This window comes from Dendrobates tinctorius, unplaced genomic scaffold (genome assembly GCF_039654945.1).
Source record: "Dendrobates tinctorius isolate UK_male_01 unplaced genomic scaffold, ASM3965494v1 ptg000035l, whole genome shotgun sequence".
NCBI lineage: Eukaryota > Metazoa > Chordata > Amphibia > Anura > Dendrobatidae > Dendrobates > Dendrobates tinctorius.
In genome coordinates, this window is record NW_027361703.1 from 35364857 (window position 1) to 35392183 (window position 27327).

The 27327-nt window shown below is 42.8% G+C and overlaps 1 protein-coding gene across 1 annotated transcript in view; it reads right to left on the reverse strand.

The window, feature by feature from the left end:
• LOC141087691 (V-type proton ATPase subunit S1-like) overlaps window positions 1-27327 on the reverse strand; it is a 159637-nt gene that overhangs the window by 131588 nt on the left and 722 nt on the right. The gene's annotated exons all lie outside the window — the stretch shown is intronic.

Consider the following 27327-nt stretch of genomic DNA (forward strand, 5'->3'; position numbering starts at 1 on the left):
AGAGAGCTGTCTGACGACCTGATAACCAAAATTGTTGAAAAATATCAACAATCTCAAGATTGCTAATTAATCTCCAGAGAGCTTGATGTTCTTTGATCCACAGTGCGCAACATAATCAAGAAGTTTACAACCCATGGCCCTGTAGCTAATCTCCCTGGATGTGGACAGCAAGGAAAAATTGATGAAAAGTGGCTACGCAAGATAGCCCAGATTGTGGATAAGCAACCCCTTTCAAATTCCAAAGAAATTCAAGATGTCCTGCAGACTCAGGGAACATCAGTGTCAGCACGGACATTTGAATGTAATGAAATGCTATGGCAGAAGACCAGGGGGACCCCACTGCAGACACAGAGACATAAAAAGCTAAACTGCTGTTTACCAAAATGTACATAAGCTAAAATCCTTCTGGGAAAGCGTCTTGTAGACCGATGAGACCAAGATGGAGCTTTTTGGAAAAGCACATCATTCTACTGATTAACACAAATAGAATGAGTCATACAAAGAAAAGAACACAGTACCTACAGTCAAACATGGTGGAGGTTTGAAGATGTTTTGAGGTTGTTTTGCTGCCTCTGGCACTGGGTGCCTGAATTATGTTCAAGGCATCATGAAATCTTAGGATTACCAAAGGTTCTATCAATCTATCTCATATCACTCATGTCAAGCTACTCTCTCTCTCACATTCTTTGACAGAGAACCCAAACTGTAAGGTTCGGAGTATGTACCAGACCCTAAACCCCAAACATGGACGTTTAACAGAATGTCCGGGTATCTATTCGAGTTCAGATGCCTAATAAAGTTTGTTGAAAAGCTGCAGTGCATATAAATGTATAAGTGCAAACGCCATTCTGCTCTGATTAGTGTAAGGTCAGGGCACAGATGGAGTGAGGGACAGAATTATACAGTGCACTCTGCAAAAAAACCTCTGTGTGTACTTTGCAATCCTGCCTGTGAGAGCACTGTGCCTTTAAGCCTCTGTATGTACTCTGCAACCCCACATGTGGGAGTACTATGCCTTTAAACCTCTGTGTGTACTCTGCACCCCTGCCTGTGGGAGTACTGTTCCAAAAAGCCTCTGTGTACTCTACAGCTGTCATTTTGAGAGTAGTGAATCTAAAAAATAATTCTACACTGCAGCTGTTTCTTTCCTATTTGTGGGCCAAAAACACATTTTATTTTACTGTTGTGTCCATATGAGTAGTGTGCCAAAAAATAATTATAATCTGCAGTCATCTTTTTGCAAGTAGTGTGTCTAAAAACAAATTTTACTCTGCAGTTGTCTTTTCGCCATTTGTGGACCAAAAAATAATTTTATTCTATCGCTGTGTTTAAACAAGTAGTGTGCAAAATATACTGTTCAAAAAAATAAAGGGAAGACTAATTGTTTAGTCTTCCCTTTATTTTTTTGAGCAGTATATATTTCTACTATGCAGCATCTCTTTCCCATTTGTGTGCCAAAAAATTAATTTTATTCTACCGCTGTGTCTGCGAATAGCATGCCAAAAAAATAATTTTATTCTACCGCTGTGTTTATACTGTGTTTATAGAAGAAGTAGGGTGCAAAAAATATTTCTACTATGCAGCCTTCTCTTCCCATTTGTGGGCCAAAAAATTATTTTACTATACCACTGCGTCTATATGAATAATGTGCCAAAAAATAATTCTTCCCTGCAGCCATCATTTTGAGAGTAGTGTTGTTTGGGTGTCCCAGGACCATAGACTCCTTCACTGTCCCTAAAGCTAGGGGCACCCTAGCTCACCCTGTTTCCCAGATTACTTCTGATGAAGAAGATGCCGTGGCCATGTACTTTGCTGAAGCTCCTGAATCTTCCCTCAGTCTGTACCCTTCCCCCACCCAGAGAAGAGGGGAGTAGTAGTGTACACCAACCAGACTAACAAGGTAATATGAACAGGGATAAAGGAAAATACCAATCATATAAATATACACACATAAAAAACAGAGGTAAACACCGAGGAGTGGAGGATGGGGTTAAACCAAAGTAGAAGAAAAGGAATTATCACACACTCAAAACCTAGCAACAGTCACAGATAAATACACCAAACACCTTCTCCAATAATAACAACAAACAACAACCTCCAGCCATGTAGCATTAACTATGTCTGACAATGAGTTCTAGCCAGGGTCCAGATTATATAGGATTTGGGAGTGGCTAACAATGCACAGCATAGAGCCTTAAAGCTTCCAGGAGATCTCAAATGAGCAGTTTAACCCCTGCACTGCTAAAAGAAATTTACACTATTTAATATGAAAGTGAAGTGCTTCTAATCAGTGCTTGAGTAGGAGAAATCAGAAGCTATGGTCTTATGGCTCTTATCTGTCGAGGTAAACCCATGATATAGTGTGTCTAAAAAATAATTCTAATCTGCAGCTGTCTCTTTCTCGTTTGTGGGCCCAAAACATTTTTTATTCTACCAGTGTGTCTATATGAGTAGTGTGCCCCCCAAAAATTCTACTCTATTGCTGTTTTTTTGAGAATAATGTGTCTAAAAAATAATTGTACTCTGCATTCGTCTCTTTCCGATGTATGAAAAAAAATATTTTATTCTTCCGACGCATCTATGCAAGTAGTGTGCCAAAAAAAATGATTCTACGCTGCAGCCATCTCTTTTCCATTTGTAGGCCAAAAAATAATTTTATTCTACCTCTGTGTTTTTATGAGTACTGGACCAGCAAAATAATTTTACTCTACTGCTGTGTCTACACGAATAGTGTGCCCAAAAGATGATTCTACTTTGCAACCATCTCTTTGCGAATAATTCTACTCTACCGCTGTATCTGTACGACTTGTGGCTGTGCCTAACAAAATAACTGTGCTTTAAACCTATTTGTGTACTCTGCACCCCTGCATGTGGGAGTACTGTGCATATAAAAGGGTTATCCGCTACTAGGACAACCCCTTCTTGATCAAAATGTTTGGCCCACATGAAATAATAAAGCCTATACTCACTCGTGCCAGCGCTGTTCCTGCGGTGTCAGCACTCACGGTCCCAAGGCTCACATGCGGTTGTTGTGACACATGATGCCAGCGCCCAATCAGCAGGTGGTGCTCAAGTTAAGATCATTAATGCCTCATTTGAATATCTGATGGCACAGCGTGCAAGCCACTTGTGTATTAATAGGGAGTTCCTTTGAGTTAGCTTTGATGTGTTCAGTTCGTCCCCGTGGTATCCAGTAGCAGCTGATGCACTGGATTGGGGCTGCCCACTGTGCCTTTGCACCCTGCTCCCTCTTTGGATGTGCAGCTAGGGTAACATGGCCACCACCTCTACCTCCAAACTGCCCAAGTCACTCGGATGTCCTTTAACTCTATGTGGGGTCTAGGACTGCTTCATCCTCCATTCCATCATCACACCTCTCTAGTCTGTCTGCTACAGGGTTACCGTAGCAGAGAGGAGCCAGAAGACTGCAGCATCTGAATGCTCCTACTCCTGCGCTGAAAAGAAGCACTTCACCTTCTTTTTAAATGGTGTTAATTTCTTTTGGCAGAATAGGGGTTAATCGGCCATGTTGGGATCTCTGGGAGTCTAAGCTCTCAGCTGAGCTCAGTTAGCTACTCCTATCCCATATATAAACAAGGTCCTGACTGAAACACATTGTCAGAGTTAGCTTATGCTGCATGGCTTTGGTGGTTATATGAGAAGGGGTTTGGTGGATTTATCCGTGGCTGTTGCTTGGGTTTGTAAGTATGATAATTCCTTCCTCCTCTTACTTTGGTTTTTCCCTATTCTCCACTGCCCGGTGCATTCCTCTGTTATATGTGAGTGATTATTTGTATGCCTGGTATTTTCAGTTCCCCTTGTTCATGTTGCCTTGTTTGTCTGGTGGGTGTACTGCGGTGCATGGCAGCTCCCCTCTTCCCTGGGTGGGGGATGGGAACAAATGGAGGGCGGATTCAGGAAATAAGGCAAGGTTGGTGGCCCCGTCATCTTCAGAAGTATCCAGAGGAATAGGGTGAGCTAGGGAGCACCCTAGTGTTAGGAACAGGGAAGGAGCCCCTGGTCCCAGGTCACCCGACAGCTGAGTCGTGACACTGTCCTTAACTCTGCTGCCCTAGTAATTCACTTATGTCCTCAATGCTCCTCCACCTCTCCCCTCTGCAAATTCCTTCATTGTCTTCCAATTCCACAAAGTATCCACTTCAAGCTAGTAACACTGACCTACAAAGCCATCCATAATCTGTCTCCCCATATATCTCTGAACTAATCTACCACCTCCTCCTTTTCCTCCTGTGCAATCACCTGATCCATCATCGCCTGAAATGTTTTTTCAAGGAAACATAGAAGTGGGATAGTAACGCTGATGTTGGTGTCAACAGTGCTGGCCATGTTCGTGGAGTACTCGAAGCAGCACAACATGGCACACACGTCCCACATGGTGGCCCACTCATTGGGCTTGAAGTACTGTTGTTCCACAGTGCGACTCACCCGTGCATGCTGCAGCTGAAACTCCACTATCGTGTGCTGCTGCTCACACAGTCTCTCCATCATATGCAAGGAGGAGGTCCACCTTGTGGGTATGTTGCATATGAGGCAGGGATCAGGAATGTAGAAGCGATGCTGCACCACAGACAGAAGTTCAGCAACAAAGTGAGAACACCAAAAGCAATAGCCCACAGTTTCTTACCAGATTTGGAGATGGTGGAGGAAACAGAGTAGGAGATATGGACTGAGAAAAGGCTAGGGACCAGTCGCGGTGCACAGCAGCAGTCAATTTAATGGCTAGGGGCCGTCCTCTGCACTTTTTCACCCTGCTCCCTCTTTTGCTGTGTAGCTGGGGCAGCATGACCCCCTCTTCCTCCAAACTGATGACGTAACTTGGATGGTCTTGACTTCATGTAGGGTGTAGGACCTCATCATCCCCCATTGCATCATCACACCTATCCAGTCTGTCGGTAACTCTGCTGCACTTTTGTCCTCGCTACTCCTCCGCTTCTCCCTTCTGCAAATCCCTTCATTGTCTTCCATTTCCACAAGGTATCCACGTCAAACTACTAACACTAACCTCCAAAGCCGTCCATAATCTGTCTCCTCCATATATCTCTGAACTTATCTCCAGATATCTCCCACCACATAATCTCTGGTCCTCGCAAAACCTCCTTCTTGCCTCCAGAATCGTACGTTCCTCATCCATTCATCTGCAAGACTTCTCCCAAGTATCCTGCATCCTGTAGAATTCTGTGGCACATCACATCAGATTATCCCCTACATTCAGAACTTTGAAGGGAAACTTGAAAACCCCTGTCTTCAGAACAGATTACAGCCTGCCAACTCAACAACACCAGATCTGCTGAAGCACCCAAACCTACTGTCTTCTTCCCCATTATCCTTTAGAATGTAAGACTGCAAGCCTAGTGTCCTCTCCCCTCTGTACCTGTTTATCACTACTAGTTTGCTCATTGTAATTTCTATTTGAGTCTTGTAAGTGACCTCTCCTCTTGTACAGAACCATGGAATCAATAGTGCTCTAAAAAAAATTATTAATAATAATAATCCTCCTCAGAAAGCTGCAGCAGTTGCCACCTGTGTTTCATCATTATAAGAGATTGTTACGGTGGTCTGCTCACCGTTTGCACTACCCCTCCCATGTACTCATCCTCCAACAGTGGTTGGGCACTCAGTCTCTCCCAATTGTGGGGCATGGCCATGAGGACGGCCCACGGAACCAAAGCCAGCAGAATCATCTAAAACCAGAAGTGACTGCTGTATGACTTGGGACTCAAGCTGCTTGACTGATTTGCAAAGGGGTGAGGTGGAAGATACATGCCCATAGACTGTAGGTGCAAAATCTACCCTTTCAGCAGGGGACCGAGAAGAAAACAAAGCAAAGGAGAAGAAGGCACTTTCAGTCAACCAATCTAAAAAACCTCTACTTGTTCTGCCCTTACCATTCATCCAGAGGTACTCAGGCCTACGAAATTACATAGAATGTCATCTCGGCTGCTTCAACCAGAGGAAGGTGTTTCATTTGGGTGCGTATCAGGCACAGAACGACCACAGGCTCTTTCTCTCTGCAGCACCTACACCACCACCACGGCCACAACCCCTATTTGATGCTCTTCTCATTAGTTTCATCCTAAAAGAGTGTAAATTATCACATGGTCTGTATACAGAGAAAGAGAGTGGCCAGCAGATTATTACACTGCCTGCTTTCATAGTATACCCCCAAAAAAATCATTAAAAAACAAAAAAAGCAAAACAAAAATAGTGTTGGCTATCTCCTCCTCCTTCACCTCTTCCATCTAGACCGCCACCTCCTCCTCAACCTCCTCCCCCACTTGGACTTCTGCCTCCTGGTTCAAGATTATAAGATTTTTTTTTTGTTTTTATTCTGTTATTTAAGTCATTTCCCTACCCACATTTGCTTGCAGGGCAATTGTCCTGCTTTTACCTCCATTTAGCCTCCTTTTGCAGGCCCTAGCCCTTACTATGACTATTTTACAGCCATTTTAAAGGACCAAAGTTCGGGTCCCCATTGACTTCTATTAGGTGCCAGGTCAAGTTCGGATACTGAACCGAACTTTCAACTCTAGTTCGGCCGAACATGGTGAACCCGAACATCCACGGGTTCGCTCATCCCTAGTTATAGGGTTGTCTCACAATCCTATCATTAAGAAATCACTGCTACCTTCCTCCTGACTTCCTGACTGATGGTGTTCCCCGTTAACTGATTGACAGTTTGGACCAGTGGCACTCTGATGCTGCAAGCAGAGGCAGCTTGGCCTCTGTAGCATCGGAGAAGCGCGGGAACCAAAGCTGACAGGACACATCGATCTGCCCATGTGCAGAGCAGTGCTTACAGTTTCTGTAGAAAAGAACTTGAACACACTGTGCTTCTTGCCTAAAAGATCATACTTAAAAGAACAGAAAGACTGCAGCGGTGGTTGGTAACCTAAACATAAGCAATGAGCATTAAGTAATAAAACTAAAAATATCGCCATTTTTGAGAACTTACAGGATTTCTAAGTAAATTGCAATGTTTCTTGTTTTTACTTTAATATAATACGTTTAACCATTTAATATTGGTTGCAATCCCTCATGATGTCATATATAGTGTGAAAAAAGTATAGTCAGTCCTTCGTAATCTGAAATATTACTGGTGGTCACTGGTCAGTCATCTAATCAACAGCACAGTATCCCCCATCAGGCAACAGTAAGGAAATGCATGTTTGGCAAGTAAGCAGTATTAGGCCACGTGCACACTATCAGTATTTGGTGAGTTTTGAGTTTTTTACCTCAGTATTTGTAAGCCAAAACCAGGAGTTGGTGATAAATACAGAAGTGGGGATGTGTTTCTATTATACTTTTCCTCTGATTGTTCCACTCCTGATTTTGGCTTACAAATACGGAGGTAAAATACTGACCAAATACTGAACATGTGAACATGGCTTTACACAGAAAGCTAGAGGGCTTGTTCCAGTAGGCATGTATGTCTAAGAGCTCGTTCACACATCAGTTTTTCACGTGTGAGTGCGATCTGTATTTTTCACGGATAGCACTGACAGTCTAAGGAAAACACATCTGTTCTGTAAAGGCCCCGTCACACTAAGCGATATCAAGGTGTCAGGATCGCTAGTAAGTCGTTATGTGATCGCTGGTGAGCTTGCCATCGCTGTAAAAAATAGAATCAAAATAAAAAATATAGTTATTCTCACCTTCCGACATCCCGTTCAGCAATCCTGCCTCTCTCCACGCTCCGATCCCAGTGATCTTTTGCGAGAATGACCGTGAGATGTCACGGTCTCGAGGGATAACAAAGTCTCGCGGTCATTCGTGCAAAGGATCACTGGGACCGGAGCGTGGAGAGAGGCAGGATGGCTGAACGGGACGTCGGAAGGTGAGAATAACTATATTTTTTATTTTTTTTTATTATTTTTTACACCTGATCGCTGGTCTCCCGCCTGTCACACACAGCGATGCATGCTGGCCAGCGGGAGACCAGCGACCAAAGAAATGTCCAGAGGTTTCTTCCAGCGATCAGCGATACCGGCAGGGGGGCCGCTCGCTGATCGCCGTCACACACAGCGATCTCACTGGTGAGATCGCTGTTACATCACAAAAGTTGTGACTCAGCAGCGATCTCGCTACCGAGATCGCTTAGTGTGACGGGGCCTTAAGTTATGTAATAAAATTGAAGAATTATAAAATTAACACTAATGATGAAATAACACTACAATTGGTGACTCTAGATGGCGTCTAGAGTAGATGTAGTTCCTTCAATGTACAGATGCAGTTACCTAGGCTTTCCCCAGTTACTGCTAGCAGCTACTCCTGCCATGACTGCTCTCCACCATGTGTACACCAGGTTCACAATACCGCCCCTGTTGACATGTAAATGGTGTCTAGGGCTGGAATGAGCTACCTACAATGAGCTCCTGTTTTCTAGACGCACTTTCTGTATTCACTGCACGTTGGTTGAAAAACACGAACAACCACTTTTATCCTCTAGAGGGTTTGTTTTCCTAAAGTACAACTTATTATTGAGACATAAAATGCAAACGGACTTTCTGGTATTAGTCCATGATGTTAGCAAGTATTTAGCTTCATAAAGTGTAATGAATTTCATAAGCGCAGATTATTATTACAATTTTAATTTCTAAACAATGTGAATGCAACAAATGATAAAAGTACTACGTATCATTGTCAAAAATGAGATGTTCAGACATATACCGTAGATTATTCTGAGCCTCATTTTCAGCATTTTATGCTTTCAAATAGTATCTAATAGGATTATTAATTATGTAACACCATAAACATCCACAGCACTGTACATGCGATATAGAGAGGGATTAATACCAATACAGCATTTGCACTGATGAAAAAATAAATTGCAAAGCTTCTCCTATTCACGTCAATGTTAATCAAGGACAGCACTCAGATATACTGATGGCATCCGTGTGTGTGTTGTCTGTGATTTTCACATAACCATAGACTTATATAGGTGATTTTGACCAGTAAAGCCAGGATCACACATGCGAGAAACACGGCCAATACTTGCATGTCAATACCCGGCACTGCCGCCGGCACTCGGGAGCGGAACCTGCGGCTCCATGTATCGCTCCGAACCAAGTGGCGGCGGCAGTGCCGGGTATTAACATGCGAGACTCGGCCGTGTTTCTTGCACGTGTGATCCCAGCCTAACTTAGATTAAAAAAAACGGACATCTCACAAGCAAGTGAACAGCGCCAAAGACTAAAATCACAGAACACTGATGTGGCTCATGGACGTCTGAATGAGGACTTATGTGTACAGTGATTTTGTGATTTGGGGATCATTTATCAGTGATTTAATACATTTGTAATGAATGAAAGTTCTTCAACTAAAGAAAGTGAATAAATAATGAATTAAGTTAATGAATCACATTGTCACTTAGAATATTATGGTGAAAGGTCAAAACTGAGTTTACTGTAAAGTTATGCTGGTTTAGCTATCTGCTTTATTGCCTCAGCCTGTATAAACACTTTTTTGTTATTTAAAAAGGATCATTCTTCATTATTCTGCTGGATCAGTTTTTCATCTATTTCTTAACATCAATATACTATCACTTTTCCACATATGTGTAGTGTCGGTGGTGGGGTGCCGAGCTGGGGGGGGGTGGTCCTACTTTTGTACCGCGCAGAGATGATAACAGAGACTCGATGAGGCAGATTCTGGGTGCAACAGGTCCAAGTTTATTTCATTACTTGCCGTCCGCCTGACGGCCTCCGCAGCACACCGCACGTTTCTTCACTTATCGGCCCTCCGTTTCCAGAGCCGTTTACACACCGTACTTTTACAATAGGGACGTACATATGCGTACTGTCCCTCCTTCACTTGTTCGACGCTCCTGACAGGTCCGCCACTGTGGCCGCCCTAGGCCCAATAACCAACAGCGCTTTCACTGGTCAGTCGTCGTGTCAAATACGGTATATGGCACTCACTGCCTCGTCTCTTCTGCGGTATCTTTCTGTCAGGACCACCCCCTGACGTTTCCTCTCCTCAGTCCCCTTGGTCGGATTCTCCTCAGGGCACACAGACTGGCGAAGTCCTCCTGTCACCTGGGCTCCCCCTGGGGACTGGAACCTTCTGGAACCCTCCCTCAGAATTTATAACTTCCCCGGTTCCTTGAAACTGTCACTAACTGTCACCACGCCCCCCATGACCAACGGTTTCTAAAGCCCTAAGCTGCTGTAAAGTCCTTTACTCACACTCCACCCTGCCATCTAATGGTCATCCCAAGGTACTGCACGTCCACTACACTTTTCTAGTTGTTTCCCCACTGTAATCACTGTCTCCTACCTACACTGTGCAAACCTATCTTTCTTCACTCTGACTAGTCCGTCCGTCCGTCAGGTCACCTTCCCTACACTCCCCCTTCCTTTGTCCATTGTCGTCCTCGACAATCGTCATCCCTGCCTTCGTCGTTCTGAATCTACACCTACATTCTGTTGTCGGACCAGAAGTTGAGCCAAACCCACTATCTGCGGGGGCCGAACCATACTGGGAGCACTATGCTCTGAGCTGCCTACTGCTACTCACCAGCGCGCACGCCACATGACAACGTCTTTCAAATTGGGCAAGGTACACCCGTATTCTCTCTACGGTGTGTATCTTTCCCCTACTCTCCCCTACTGTTACCTTTCACTATCCGGTACGCCATGATCGAGGCCACTCACCTACCAGATCATTGCCGGCGCCCGCCTTTCCTTCTTCAGGGGTGTCCGTGGTGTTGGGGACCTGACCTAGGACGGCTGTCTTTCTCACGTCTTCCAACTCATTTTCCTTCTTTCAATTACATGTCATGGTCGGCGTCCCGGTCTCCCAGACCTCCTCAACTCTTAGATCCCTACCGGATCTCACACTTTCCTTTGGTCCCGCAGACCTTCCCTTACCCGGACCTGTTGCATTTTACTTGTGCATATTGTACACCAAAACAACTTTACAATATCACAAGTACCCATTTTTATAATTTTTTTTTTTTTTGCTTTTAAAACCAAAATATAACATAACATTGCATGTCTTCTTTCCTCCCCCCCCCTTCCTTGGACCTGGACACTCCTCCACTTTTCCGTATCCCCGTTCTGTCAGGTAAACATATTTTCGTATATAAAGAACATAGAAAGAAGAAAGAAAGAGAGAGAAAATAGTTGCATCAGTTAAACAACAACAAAACTTTTTTTCTAAATGCAACTGTCCTTATAATCTGCACAACGGTGCATCGAACTCCTGACAGTCTATACCACTCTCAATGGACAGAGGTGAGGGCTCCACGGGGATACTGAGGGTGTCCATTCAAGTCCTCTTCTTTTCCATGACGGCCTCTCCTTCAGTGTGGAGCAGGTTCCACACTTCCTGCTCCTGGGCCTTTTTCTTCCTGATCACCTCCGCTTCCCACACGGAGGGAACAGCACGGGCCCTGGAGTCCGGTGGGCGGGACTCCGCTGAAAAAGACCGCAAGACAGAAACGGCCGAAGATTTCTGTGGCCCAGCAGCCGCTGGGGTCAGGTGGCAAATGGGGAGAACCGGGTCCTCGGGGGCTGGAATCACAGGGCCCGCTAAATCGGTCGCAGCCAACTCCAGCAGCGGCATAACCGCGGCCTCAGGACAGGCCGCATCCACTACTTCCAACGGAGTCGGAGTAACGGCCGATTTCAACAATGCAGCTGCTATTAGCAGGGAAAGCGCAGCAGCATCTTCTTTGGGTGAGCTCTGCACTGGTGACTCCGGGCGGGGTAGTTCGGGGACATGAGCGGGGACCTCGCTCAGCTCTGCATACACCACGGGGCCCGTGGTAACTAGGCCTTCCGGTGCGCAGGGGGCCGCGTGCTGCAGCAGAATGGTGGGGGCCGCTTGCGGAGGCACTGGTAGGGCCGGGGGTACTCTCACCTTCCCCGGCGCTGCGGCCTCCGTTTCATCATCACGCAGTTTCCCCCACAGCCTCCGTTCCTTGCTCCACTGTCCTGCGGGCCTTCCCTCCGGACTCGGGGGCTCCGCTGAGAAGTCCTCTGCTGGTATTGGTGGCAGCCGTTCTCGCTGACTCCCCTCAGGCTCCGCTCCCCGGCTCAGCATCCCGCTGCCTGCCCGTAAATCTGAAGATGACTTCTGATGCAGCTCCATCTCTCGCCGCCATTGCCACTCTAGGCGGCCGATGCCCCGACACCCGCAGCATCTCATACCGTCCGTTGGGCAGCACTCGAATGGCGTCAGACAGCCGCAGCCAAGTTTTTCTTCTGTGCCACTCCTCCTGCTGGGTGGGGAGTTGGCAGACCTTTCCATCCATCTGCCAGGGTCCAATATATGGAAACGTCGGTCTCCGGGCATATATTGCTTCCTTTTGGGGTACGTTGGAGGGGGTCCCAGTCCATTCTGAACAACTGCAAACACCCGGACCTCTCCTCTGCGCTGAAGTAATACCGCCATCTTGGGCAGAATCAGCTACTGCCTTGGATCCTCTGCAAGCAACACAGATCCGACACAGCGTCCCAATTTGTAATCCACAGGTCAGTAATTGGTAGTCCACAGGTGTTTATAATCCGAAATAGAGCAGTCCAAGTTTTCCTCAGTCCTTCAGTTGCAGGCCTGCCGCAGAAGATAGCGTATTAGCGGCGTCTATCCTGCCGACTACGCCAAATGTAGTGTCGGTGGTGGGGTGCCGAGCTGGGGGGGGGGGTGGTCCTACTTTTGTACCGCGCAGAGATGATAACAGAGACTCGATGAGGCAGATTCTGGGTGCAACAGGTCCAAGTTTATTTCATTACTTGCCGTCCGCCTGACGGCCTCCGCAGCACACCGCTCGTTTCTTCACTTATCGGCCCTCCGTTTCCAGAGCCGTTTACACACCGTACTTTTACAATAGGGACGTACATATGCGTACTGTCCCTCCTTCACTTGTTCAACGCTCCTGACAGGTCCGCCACTGTGGCCGCCCTAGGCCCAATAACCAACAGCGCTTTCACTGGTCAGTCGTCGTGTCAAATACGGTATATGGCACTCACTGCCTCGTCTCTTCTGCGGTATCTTTCTGTCAGGACCACCCCCTGACGTTTCCTCTCCTCAGTCCCCTTGGTCGGATTCTCCTCAGGGCACACAGACTGGCGAAGTCCTCCTGTCACCTGGGCTCCCCCTGGGGACTGGAACCTTCTGGAACCCTCCCTCAGAATTTATAACTTCCCCGGTTCCTTGAAACTGTCACTAACTGTCACCACGCCCCCCATGACCAACGGTTTCTAAAGCCCTAAGCTGCTGTAAAGTCCTTTACTCACACTCCACCCTGCCATCTAATGGTCATCCCAAGGTACTGCACGTCCACTACACTTTTCTAGTTGTTTCCCCACTGTAATCACTGTCTCCTACCTACACTGTGCAAACCTATCTTTCTTCACTCTGACTAGTCCGTCCGTCCGTCAGGTCACCTTCCCTACATATGCAAAAGAAAAAAGATCCTGGCTGTTTCCCAAGTTTCTCCTAGTATACAGCAAGTTCGATGGCATCCACATGCTGTCTGCTGTTTTTACCATCCACATGAATCGGTGAGTTTTTGGTTCATAAGTCAAACCAAAACTGGACATATCTCTGTTTTATTAGGACCATTAGTCAATAAAGCTAGATACCTATGACAGCTTTTATTTCCAACAAACCAGCATGACAAAATCAAACATATGTGTCAGTTTTTTACAATCTTTCAAAAAGTTGCAATTCATAAATCTGGCTTATAGTTTATTCTCATAGCTAGACAAGCCTGTGTTTCCACCAACCCCTTCAAAAGTGGTGATAGGGGAGTAAAAATGTAGCACATTTTTAGCCAAAAATGACGTTACATAATTTTCGACTTCTAAGGTCTAGTTTAGAGATGAGCGAATATATCAATATTCAGCTCGGCTCACGATCACCGAATTTGTGTAACAGCGTGGGAAACACCGGCATAGCACTTCTGATCTGCGGTGAAATCATCCCCACCCATCAGAGCCGCGGTTCCCACACTGTCAAAAGACAGCGTGAGCGCTCAGCTGTGATTAGAGGTATAAAGTTTACCTCCAGTCACTGGTGTCAGCTGATGGGGCTACAGCTTGCATCAGCTGCCGCCTGCTGCCGCTAATGACAGCGAGAGCATGAGCTGCTGTTGGAAGTATTCATCAGTCACTTCCAGGCAAAACTCATAGCTGGGGGCTGCAAACCTCAGCTGTCAGCTTCAGCAAGGCTGGTTATTAAGAAAGGAGGGGTCCCCACGCCTTATTTTTAATTATTTAAATAAATAATTTAAAAAAAATGGCATGGGGTCCCCCCCATTTTTGACAACCAGCCTTGCTAAAACAGAAAGTTGGGGGCTGGTATTCTCAGGCTGGTAAACTTCCATGCATATAGCCCCCCCAGCCTAAAAATAGCAGACCGCAGCTGCCCAGAAAGGGGCATCTATTAGATGCACAAATCTGGCGCTTTGCCCAGATCTTCCCACTTGCACTGTTGCGGTGACAAGTGGGGTTCATATTTGTTTGATTGATAATAATAATAATAATCTTTATTTACAGTTTTGCACACATTATCATCACTGTCCCAAATGGGGCTCACAATCTAAATTCCCTACCAGTATGTCTTTGTATTGTCTGGTGACATCAAGCCCACAGATTACTAATGCAGAGGCGTCTATAAGACATCTATCCATTACTAATCTTATAGTTATATGGTAAATAAAGACACAGCCAGAATAAAGTCCTTTATTAGAAATAAGACTAAACACAGTTTTCCTTTTTTATTTAAAAATAACAAACAGTTATATTCACCTAACGCCTATTCTACCGAAGCCCTCATTCTCCTGTAATAAAACTAAAATAAAAAAACAACAATATCCCTCACTTGTCCATCTTCCATGCCGTAATCCATGTCTGGGAGATATATGATTTTCAACCTGGACAGTGCCAATATCCAACCGTCCAGGCTGAGAACCACTGGTGACTTAACTGCTGCGAGCGCAGCGTCAGTGACCGGCGGTGACATCATTGAGGTTACCTCTGGTCACTGGTGTCAGCTGATTGGACTACAGCTCCCATCAGCTGACACCTGCTACAGCTAATAACAGTGAGAGCAGGAGGGCTGGATCGAAGTATTCATCAGCCGCTCCTGCGCTGTAAATAACTAATTTAAAAAAAACCTGTGTGGGTTCCCCTGTATTTCTGGTAACCAGCCAGGCAAAAATCACAGCTGGGGGCTGCAATCCTCTGCTGTCAGCTTCAGCAAGGCTGGTTATCAAGAATAGAGGGGTCCAGACAGCTGCAGGCTTCTATTGTCAGGCTGGGATGTTCCGTCGTTAATGGCCCTTCCCAAGCCTTAAAAAAAGAAGCCCGCAGCTGCCCAGAAACTGGCACATCATATTAGATGCGCCAATTCCTGCGCTTTACCTGCCATAGTGCGAAGGTAAGCAGAGCAATATATGGGGCTGATGACAGCTGCGATATGTCAAAAATCACAGCTGCCATCAAACCTTGGGGTTAGTAATGGAGAGGTACCATATATATTCGAGTATAAGCCGAGATTTTCAGTGCCCCTCTCGGCTTATACTCGAGTCATTGTCCCAGGGGGTAGGCGGGGGAGGGGGAGTGGCTGTCAGATCATAGTCACCCCCTCCTGGCACGGTCTCTGCACTTCCCTGCTTCTCAGACGGTCTCCGGTACCGCAGCTCTTCCTGTGTTCAGCGGTCATGTGGTACCACTCATTAAAGTAATGAATATGCACACCACTCCACTCCCATAGGCATGGAGCGCATATTCATGACTTTAATGAGCGTTACCACATGATTGCTGAACACTGGAAGGAGCTGCCGATGCTCGAGACCATCAGAGAAGCAAGTGTAGAGACGCGCCAGGAGGGGGTGAGTATGACGGGGAGGACAGGGGAAGACATGCAATATTCACGTGTTCCCATTCCACTGCCGCACGCTGCTCTGTCTTCCATGTCCTCTGGCTGTGACATTCAAGTCAGAGGGCGCGATGACGAGGTAAGTGCTCGCCCTCTGCCTGCACAGTCACTGCAGAGACCCGGAAGACAGAGAGTGCACGGCGGTGGAACGGGGACAGGTGAATATTGCAGTTGCCGGGGGCCTGAACCAGCTGCGACACCGTCACCTGGCCCCCATAGGTGAGTATGTCATTTTCTTTTTATCGCAGCAGCAGCATATGGGGCATATATATCTATGGAGCATCTTATGGGCCATAACCTTTATGCAGCATTATATGGGGCATCTTATGGGGCCATCAACCTTTATGGAGCAGCATATGGGGCATATTATTCTTTGGAGCATCTTCTGGGGCCATCAATCTTTATGGAGCAGCATATGGGGCATATATATCTATGTAGCATCTTATGGGGCCATCAACCTTTATGCAGCGTTATATGGGGCATCTTATGGGGCCATCAACCTTTATGGAACAGCATATGGGGCATATATTTCTATGGAGCATCTTATGGGGCCATCAACATTTATGGAGCAGCACATGGGGCATATTATTCTATGAAGCATCTTATGGGGCCATCAACCTTTATGGAGCAGCATATGGGGCATATTATTCTATGGGGCAACTTTTGGCACCATTATTAACCTTTGTGCAGCATTACATGGGGCATATTTTTTGTATGGAGCATCTTATGGGGCCCATCATGATCTGTATGGAGCATTATATGGAGCATATTTTGTATGGCGCATCTTATGGGGCACATCATGATCTGTAAGGAACATTATATGGGGCTCCTGATTCAATATGGATATTCAAAAACATTTACCCTACTGATGTCTCAATTAATTTTACTTTTATTGGTATCTATTTTTATTTTTGAAATTTACCAGTAGCTGCTGCATTTCCCACCCTAGGCTTATACTCGTGTCAATAAGTTTTCCCAGTTTTTTGTGGCAAAATTAGGGGCCTCGGCTTATACTCGAGTATATATGGTAATTAACACATACACAAAAAAGTGCTTTATTTTAAAATAAAAACCCAGACACCCTCTTTCACCCATTTATTTCCTCAAAAAACGCCCCCACAGGTCCATGATAATCCAAATCGATGTTCCATGATGATCCCTGACTCTGCTACATCCGGAGGCTGTGATTAGCGGAGACATCAGTAACGTGACTGCTCACCATGGCCACTGAAACACACTGAGAGTAGAGCACTGACGTAATTAAGGTTACTGCAGGTCACAGCCGGCGATTCTCACAGTAACCTCTGTGTGATCCGGACAGCTGTGAACTGCGATAACCTCGGCTCTATCCCAGTCTCAAACCACTAACGGACTGAAACAGGTTTTGCTTGAGAATATCCCTGTATTTCACACCATTCATCTTCACCTAGACTTGAATCATTTTCTAAAAATATACTAGATGCAAAAAAAAAAAATGAGTGAGTTCCTTTTGCAGAAACGCATTAAAGCTCAAGTAATCCTCATATGACTATATCAGTAAATTTTTGACAAAGCCAAAAAACAAGAAGTATCAAAAACAATGCAGCTTTATTTAAAGAATGAAATCATATAGTATTAAACTGCAAAAAACACAGCTTCAATAACGCTTGTAAAAAATGCACACCAAATTGCAATGAAATTTACCTAATAGGTGCAGGAATGCTGCAGAAAATCTGAAACATCACAAAATCACCTAATACTCATCGTAGGAACATAGCCTAAAATGACTTTTGAGCAATTGGTATGAGCCTCAAGATCCGAAGAGAATAAAAATGGCCTAAACATGTAAAAAAAAAAGTTACAGAAGTTTAAAATACCCTAAAAGGGTTGTCTAGGATTGAAATAAAAGGTCTGCGTCATTTAAAACCATGCCATTGTTGTGCATGGTTTGTGTCTGGTATTGTATGATTGTAGGAGTATTGTGGGGCTGCTCTAGTGAAGTGAATGGAGCTGAGCCACATTACTAGGGTCACACTGGCTTTTTGTTTTTAAAACAAAAGAACATTGTTCTTAGATTAAAATGTTTATTTTTATATTTATTAGGATGTACTGTATACTGTATATCCATACACAACTGCTCCTGACAGCTGACATCTATGACATATCGTTGCCTCAGAGTAGATAACCTAGCTGGTGCACTATAGAAAACTATATGGTATGCATATAATGCCAATTTTTCAATTTTGTTAGGAAATTGCTTTTAGACTGTGATTTGATTTTACATAATGCAATATTATTATAGTGTTAATTATTCTGAAGTCCCAAGATGCCCATACATGTTGGGCTAAATTCACTCATCCGTTGTACTCATCTGTGTGCGGGCCATTTTTTAAAAAGGCAGCACACTGACACACAGAGTTTCAGTACACCCATCCATTTTGAACTACTTGATCCTTATATATGATTTTTGAGACTCAGGTCATGTCCTATTCTCATCCATTTTGCAGATCAGACACAGCCATTCAAGTTCATGGAAATTTGTTAGACACAGATGTAAAATGGAAGACATAAGCCCCGATTCATCAAAGCAATTTCAAGAGAATTTTGCCAAAAATTGCCTTGAAAGGTCACAAAATTTTGGCTCAGCTCAAAGTTGCTCCACAATTTTGGGGCTTTTGTGTTTTTCACTGCATTTTCTCCCAACTACACCAAAAATGGGAGTGGTTTGGTAGAGCTGGGCTTGGCATGACGCCATAGCTTGTCTAATCCATGATGAGCTGAGATGTTCCCTTTGACAGAAATCTTACATCTTTCAGGGACGGGTGAAAAATTTCTGGTAAGGCTGGCATGGCATACAGAGGCGCACGCTGCTTGTCAGACACTCCTGGTTCATGAAGAGGCATGTACCTCCTCATGAATCAGGAGCGTCTGACTCCACTATGCCTGTCTTAATGGATGGAGACCATACTTTGTACTTCAAAGTTTCATCCTTGTGTCATACCATTTTCACTGATCCATTGTTAAGAGTCAATGGATAAATAAAACTTGGGACAGCCTACTTGCTTCTGATCTTAAAAACAGATGAGAAAAAATAAATGCAAAATGAAGACAAAACATGATACATGAGAGAAAACAGATTTGTTTGACAAGCATGTAAAAATAGACATAGATGTATAAATGTAGCCTTAGGCTGCAGCCTGCAGATGATGAATATGAGCAATATTAGATATAACAACATTTCTTCAGGTAAAATTTAACAAATAACAATCATACACTGTTATACCAGCTGTACACTGACTATTTTGCATTGAATCAAAGTGTCGTATCTTCATTGTTAGCCCATGAAGAGATATAATAAAATATTTACAAACAAGTGAAGGATAGACTCACTTTTGTGACATACTATATATGTACTGTATATGTATATATGGTCAAAATTACTATTATTGTGAACAGTTAAGCAATTTGAAGATTAAATGATTTCTAAAAGTCCTGTTAGGGTTACGGCTTGTTCACTATCATTGTTAGGAAAGGTCAGGTAATGCTAATTTCTCAGATTTATAAAAACCTAGCCTTCTCTAACCTTGTGCCAAAAAATAGCTGCCATGGGTTCTTCTCAGCAACTGCTTAGCACTCTGAAAATTAAAATGGTGGAGGCCTACAAAGCAGGACAAGGCTATAAGAAGATGGCAAAGCATTTTAAAGTTTACCAATCTTCAGTTTGAAATGTAATTAATAAATGGAAGTTAACAGGAACAGTGGAGGTTAAGATAAGTTCTGGAAAACCAAGCAAGATTTCAGTGAGAGCTGCTCATAGGTTTGATAGATAGACACAACAGAACCCCCACTTGACTGCAAAAGACCTTCAGAAAGATATAGTAGACTCTGAAGTTGTGGCACATTGTTCTACTGTTCACAGACACCTGCAGAAATATGGCCCTCATGGAAGAGTCATCAGAAGAAAACCTCTCCTGCATACTCATCATAAAAATCAGCATAAGAAGAATGCAAAATAACATCTAAACAAGTCTGGTGCATTTTGGAAACAAGTCCTGTGGATAGATGAGATTAAAATAGAACTCTTTGGACACAATGATCAAAGGTATGTGTGGAGAAAATGGGCACAGAATTTCAGGAAAAGAACATCTCGACAACCACTAAGCATGGAGGTAGATCAATCATGCTTTGTGGTTATGTTGCAGGCAATAGCACAGGGAACATTTAATGGGTAGACAGAAGAACGGATTCCACTAAATTGTAACAAATCCTTGATGCAAACATAACACCATCTGTAAAAAAGCTGAAGTTGAAAAGAGGATGACTTCTACAAATAGATAATGATCCTAAACCCACTTCAAAATCCACAATAGACTACCTCAAAAGGTACAAGCTGAAGGTTTTACAATGGCCCTCTCAGTCCGCTGATGTCAACACAATTGAAAATCTGTGGCTAGACCTCAAAGTAGCAGTGCATGCCAAACAACCCAGGAGTCTCACAGAACTGGAAGAATTTTTAGAGGAAGAATGGATGAAAATCCCTCAATCAAGAATTGAAAGACTGTTGGCCGCCTACAAAAAGTGTTTACAAGTTGTGATACTTGCAAAAGGGGGTCCTACTAGGTACTAATCATGCAGAGTGCCCAAACTTTTGCATTGGTCCATTTTCCTTTTTGCAAATTTTGAAATGTAAACTATGAAAATATTTTTTTTTTGCCTAAAATTCAAAGAAAATGTGTCATCATTAACTTTAGGCTTTTTAGAGATCATTTAATTTTTAACTTGCTTAACTGATCACAACAATGACAATTTTGGCTAGGGGTGCCCAAACTTTTATATGCCATTGTATACTGTATGTATATTGTAGGATGGCAAGCGCTCAGGTCCGTGATGGAAGATATGTGCCACCAAGGTGGTTAGACTCAATGAGCAGAAAGCAGGCTCCAGCACATTTATTTGAGAGTTTTTTCAGAGGGCAGAATGCGTCCGGATTTTCTGGAGCAGTCAGAAAGAGATGGGCGGGTCAGGCTGCTCCCATCTATTCACCCTGGAAGTTGAACTACAAAATTAAAGACAGGTCAGCTGCTTTATTCCTTCTCTGGGTATGAGAGGTGGAAAGACCTCTTACTACTGTGTTCTGCTGATCAGTCTAGGCCAGAGGCAGGAGAGTCAGAAATGTTTAGGCTATTGTTGTTCAGGTGAGCCCACACTGTTTCAATGTGCCTGCGGCATATGAACTGTTTTGTTTTCTTTTTGTCTTATTGCCAAGAAAAGCTATATTTGTGTTCTGAGCACTGACTGTTTTATGGAAATTTTATAAAGTGCTCACTGTTTGTTACGAGAACCTTGTGCCTGTGTAAACACTGCCAACTAGCAAAGAACTGATCCCTACTATATATTTATATATCACATGTGTAGATACAGTGAATATATACACAAAATATGTATAATTAATAATCAATCATTTTAAGAGCTGGGTTTTTGTGGACAACCATAGAACGGGTGGGAGGTTATTCACCTTAACTCCACGCCAGGGTGTGGTTTGGGGTTTAAATAGTTGACCTTCTGAGGCATTTACTGTTCTGTAGGCCTGGAGAGTGGAACTCCTGTGCTATGTGTCCTGACAGAGAAGCTAAACCTGTGTATTTTGTTTTCTTCTGAATGGGCGGATCCCTGCAACCACATAGACTGTGCTGTATGTTATGTTTTGTTTTACCTTAAGCCAGAAAGGCCTTGTTTATTTTTGCTAACTATGCACTGGCTTATGCAGCAACACTAATAATCCAGTGAGAGACTTAAAGAGACAGTTTTACATTGCCTACCTCCGTGTGCACACGAGTGAACCAATCGACCACAACAGTATATACTGTGTATATATATATATATACCATATGAACATGTTCATGTGGTGTATATACAGTATATATATATAAATATATATCTAGCATACACACACTGCATATACATACAGTATGTGTATATAAGAAAACACACACACACAGACACACACACACACACATATATATATATATACTGTATATGCAAGTTAAAAAAGAAGAAACAGCACAAAAAAACTTCAAAAAATGGACTTTATTGCCCAGTGATGTGGCGACGTTTCGGATCAAAGCCTCAAAATCTTAATGATTTAGAGATGATCTGCAAAGAGGAGTGGACCAAAATTCCCACTGATAAGTGCACAAACCTCATCAACTACAAAAAAAAGTCTGAGTGCTGTGCTTGCCAACAAGGGTTTTGCCACCAAGTATTAAATCTTGTTTGCTAGAGGGATCAAATACTTATTTCTCACTGCAAAATGCAGATAAATTTATATAATTTATACAATGTGATTTTCTGGATCTTATTTTTGATATTCTATCTCTCAAAGTTAAAAATAATTCACCCTTAAAATTATAGACTGTTCATGTCTTTGTCAGTGGGCAAACTTACAAAATCAGCATGGGGTCAAATAATTATTTCCTTCAGTATATATATATATATATATATATATATATATATATATATATATACAAATATATATGATTTCCCTGTTTACTTGGACTAGCTATGGTGTGCAAACCTGACCTTTTGTAAAATCTCATTAGGAGCGAGTAACACCCTAAGGGGGGGTGACTCCCACAGCTCTTGTTAAATATTTATTATGTTTCTAGAATTATTCTTATTCTTTTCCCTATTAAATCAATAGTCTTAGCATTTTAACAATGGACATGAGTATACTTGGTAATGATGACTAAGACGATATAGACAAAATCAGCAGAAGCTAAAGACTATTCCATAAACAGACAATATCACATACATGACCCCTTTTGGTTTTTGAACAAAGGATCATGTCATAAGGAAGTGGAATTTTTAATAAAGTTCCTGGCACAATATCAATATTGAGCAAGATATGAATTAATAATAAGCAGATTAAAGGAAGTTAGTGTAAAGACTGTTCTACGACCTTCTGGTTTAAGCACTTTTCTTGTATATATCCAAATTTGACGTCTGCAAATCCGTTTATGCAAATGAAAAAAAAATCCCTCAGAAAATACTGTCGTCACTCAGGTGACAAATGCTGAGCTGTAAATTTCCTTTAATTTCATTCATTTCCTGTAAATTTTAATCTAAATTGCACCTGAAATCTGAAGAGAAGACCACCTTAAAGCAGTATTTGCTATATCTAGATCCCCTGCATACTTTAAGCTCTTTCCTCAGTAATGATCTCATTGATCTATATAGCACAGCTTGACATGCCACAGGTAATTTACTTAGGATCTATGATATGAAGGCCAGTGATGTAAATATACACGGCATATACATTCCTACGTATGGGATCTTGCATTGACACACATTATGGGTTTACCTCTGCAGTAATTCGTCTTAGACATTGTGATTCTGCTTATTTCTACACAGTAAGAGGGATTGAAGCCTTAAGGCCCCTTTACATTTAGCGATGCACCAGCGATCCTGACAACGATACGACCCAGTCAGGATCGCTGGTGCATCGCTAAATGGTCGCAAGTGAGCTGCCACACAGGCAGAGCTCACAGCGATGCAGCAGCGATACAGCGGTCCTGACGTCCTCCTGTCTGCGTCCACGCGTCGCTCGTCGGCGCTAGCAGGAAGCCCAGCAGAAAGCGCCTGACGAGAAATGGAGCTGCGCGATCTCGCGCTATCAGCGACAGACAGCTGGGTAGCCGGTCGGAGGTAAGTATTACACATAGTGATATCACTAGCAATATCGCTGCTACGTCACAAAATCGTTGACGCTTTAGCAGTATTGCTAGCAATATCGCTATGTGTAAAACCCCCTTTACAGTGAATGACGCAGGAAGTGTTACAATTAAAGGGTGCCTGTCAGTAAGAATTTCACTAGTAGCTTAGGACAGGGCATGGTTGAACATTTGCAGTGATCACTATTTTATAGCTTTCCAGTGCTTAGTTGCACTGAAAATTATCTTTTCTACATCAATTAGGCACATAAGTGCACTAGTAGGCACATCAGTGCACTTGCAGTCCTCGGCTCCTCCTTGCTTCTCCCCAGTCTCCTCCCTGTACCCAGCTTCCTAATTTACAATGGAGAAACGTGCTCATGTGAGATAGATGGTACTAACCCTATGAACCCTGTGATTGGCCGCAGCAGTCACAAACAGTAGTCATGATGTCACTGCTGCAGACATGTCAACAAAGACTAGGGGCAGTATACACAACCCCTTTAAGCTTTATTTGCATAAAGTGAAAAAAAAACTTTAAGGATTGGACATTTGCTTTAAAAGTGACCAATTATACATTGGGATTATTCATTATTAATCCTGCACTTAATGTAAAAAAGAACTCCCACTTTTCTGATCAGGCCAGTTTTAGTATTCTAAGGCTCTCTTTTTTCAATACCAAATGACCTTCTATAGTTACAATGCATTCAAATAAAGTTTGGGTCTCGTTTTCAATACAGAAATCTTATAAAAAATTCATCTGAATGAGATTCTGTGCCATACATTTTTCATAAGTCTGCTCCATCACAAGAAAAGATCTGGACATGTAACCAGATGGTCTCTTCAACTAGGACTAATGTGTTTTATACTGGACCCCTTGCTGTTTTGTATCTCGCAAGCAATAACAAAAGGAACAGTTTAATTTTAATTGGATTAAAATTTAAACCTCATTATTTTAACATCCATAATAATGACAATAAGCCGTCTGCTTTTTCACAAAACATCTGAATAGAATGATTATTATATCACTCAGCCAACATTTATTAGACTCTTTTAGGTTTCTCTAGTGGAATTGTCGATGTGATGTGCATGTAAAAAAGGTTGAAAGCAATACATACTTTTTTAACAGACTTTTTCTCACAAACATTTTTGAAGTATTGTAGGAATTGTAGATATTTGGAGGACATTATTATGGAGGACACCAATAAATAAAAAAATGTTTACAGAGCACTAAATTATTTTTTTACCATGAGAAAAATGATAACAGACAGGTAGTTGCTAACCAGTTAGCAACTACCTACCTGTTCTATCTGGTGCCAACTCAAAGCGGTCACTGACCGCTCCTGCCAGCAATTCAGCAGCTCCACGTCAACAGAGCAGCTCTTCTTCTTCTGGGCTGCTCTGTCAATGGGGCTGACATGATACTGATTGACAGCAAGCTCACAGGCAGTCACGTCCCATCAATAGAGAAGAGCGGAAGAGAAGACAATGGTCTGTCGACGTGACATCAACGGAAGCCGCAGAATTGCTAGCAACTACCTGCCTGTTAATTCTCAGGCCCACAGTAAAAAAATACATAGTTCTGAATAACCCCTTTAAAGGATTGTATCAAGTATTAAAGTTTTCCCTTATTCCTTGGATAGGAGATAATTGAGGAACTCTCCCAAGATCTGATTGCAGCGGTGGTCAGAGATAACAAAACGCTGTACTATTTCCAGCAGTCCCTTAAAAATGGAAAAGCTTGAATGCTGCTCCCTCCAGAGAGGCCTCCACAGAACCCCTTGCATAGGATTAGAGGATGTCCCAGTGGTTGAACCCCGAATGATCAGCAAGTCATCATTTATTTAATGGATTGGTGATAACTTTAAAACTTGATACAAACCCTATACATTTCTCAGTCAACAAATCTGATACTTAGTGACCATAGTTGGGCATGTAGAAAAAGAAACCTCACCAACATCCATAGTTTTCTTTTTTCCAAACCTACACACATGGTCAAAATTGTTGGCACCCCTGTTTCATGAGTTTTATTTTTTTTAAATTCTGTGGAAGCATGGTTGAAAATAACTGTCTGACTTTCATTTGTTCATTTTCATAGATTTTTTATTTATTATTAATTTTGTCAGATTCAAGTTATTTCTGTGACCATTGTGGGTTTTTCTGTCATTAACCGAGGGGTACCAACAGTTTTGACAACGTGTGTATGTTATGAACTTTCCTTCTCAATATTTCCATTAAAGAATAACTCAACTCTCTTCTTGGTTTTTCACTTGAATTACTTGCAGATCAGTGGAGGTCTGATGGCTGAAACCCCAACTAATCGAGCAATAGACCATCAAGAAATGCGCAGCTCGGCAAACAAGCATGCACACTTCCTGTATGAAGGCATTCATAGTCTGGAGATTGGATTCTGTAGAAAAGCATAGTCTATAAATATGCTTTCTATTGTTGGAATCATACCAACAAATTTTAAAAGAAAATATCAGGACATTTTCCTTTAGAGAATGACCCAAAGTACTCAAGTCTTTCTACAAAAGAATGATTCAAGAATAACTCTTAGGAACCGTAAGTGCTGCAGAAATTCTTTTGTAACCTTGGCCACATCTGTGCTTGCCACAATTCTGTCTCTGAGCTCCTTGGCCAGTTCCTTTAACCTCATCATTCTCATTTGGTCTGACATGCACTGTGAGCTGTGAGGTCTTATATAGACAGGTGTGTGCCTTTACAAATCAAGTCCTATCAGTTTAATTAAACACAGCTGGACTCCAATGAAGGAGTAGAACCATCTCAAGGAGGAGCACAAGGAAATGGACAGCATGTGACTTAAATATGAGTGTCTGAGCAAAGGGTCTGAATACTTATGACCATGTGGTATTTCATTTTTTTAAAATAAATTTGCAAAAATTTCTACATTTGTGTTTTTTCAGTCAAGTTAAGGTGCACAGTGTACATTAAAAAATGAACTTTTTGAATTTACCAAATTGCTGCAATGAAACAAAGAGTGAAAAATTTAAAGGCGTCTGAATACTTTCCGTACCCACTGTAGATGTAATATTCTAGATTACATGCTGGTTATGCCTCCTATTTGCCAACAAAATCAACACATCCCTAATGTAGTGGAATGAAGTTCCGTGTAAATAGCGTTAGTAGGTATGCAACAATATAGACATTTCTAATATAGAATTGCTAAGATATGAATGTGTGAAAAGGGAAATATCTTTGCTCAGTGTTCTTTTAACCAAAACTAGTTTAGATATTTACATCTGTTCTGTCTGTATAAAAAAGCAGAAGTCACAAGCACCATAACATCAGAATAAGTTCCATATCAAAAGCCCATTGAAATGACTATTCCTGGTCAGAGTTCAACTCCTTGAAGAGACCCCTTCTCATACAAAATGTTGCTGTTTTTGAGAGTAAAATACGGATATGTCAATAACCGAGCGACAGAATTTAGTTGAAACCATTCAAGTTATTTTAGAACCTGAGTTGAGGACAAACGGGCGCAAGAAAATCAACTCTGATCAAGTTATTACAGTCTATAACCTCGTTGGGGGTCCATACGAATGCCATTTTTAGGGGGATTCAGACGGAATCACCTAAATGCACAGCTGACAACACAGTGTGAATAGGGTCTTACTGAAAAATCTCTTTGTAACTAAACAATACTATAGAATTACACATATCTATCACCCCAATATACGGTATGTTATAGGTAAGAATTTTTCACCAAATT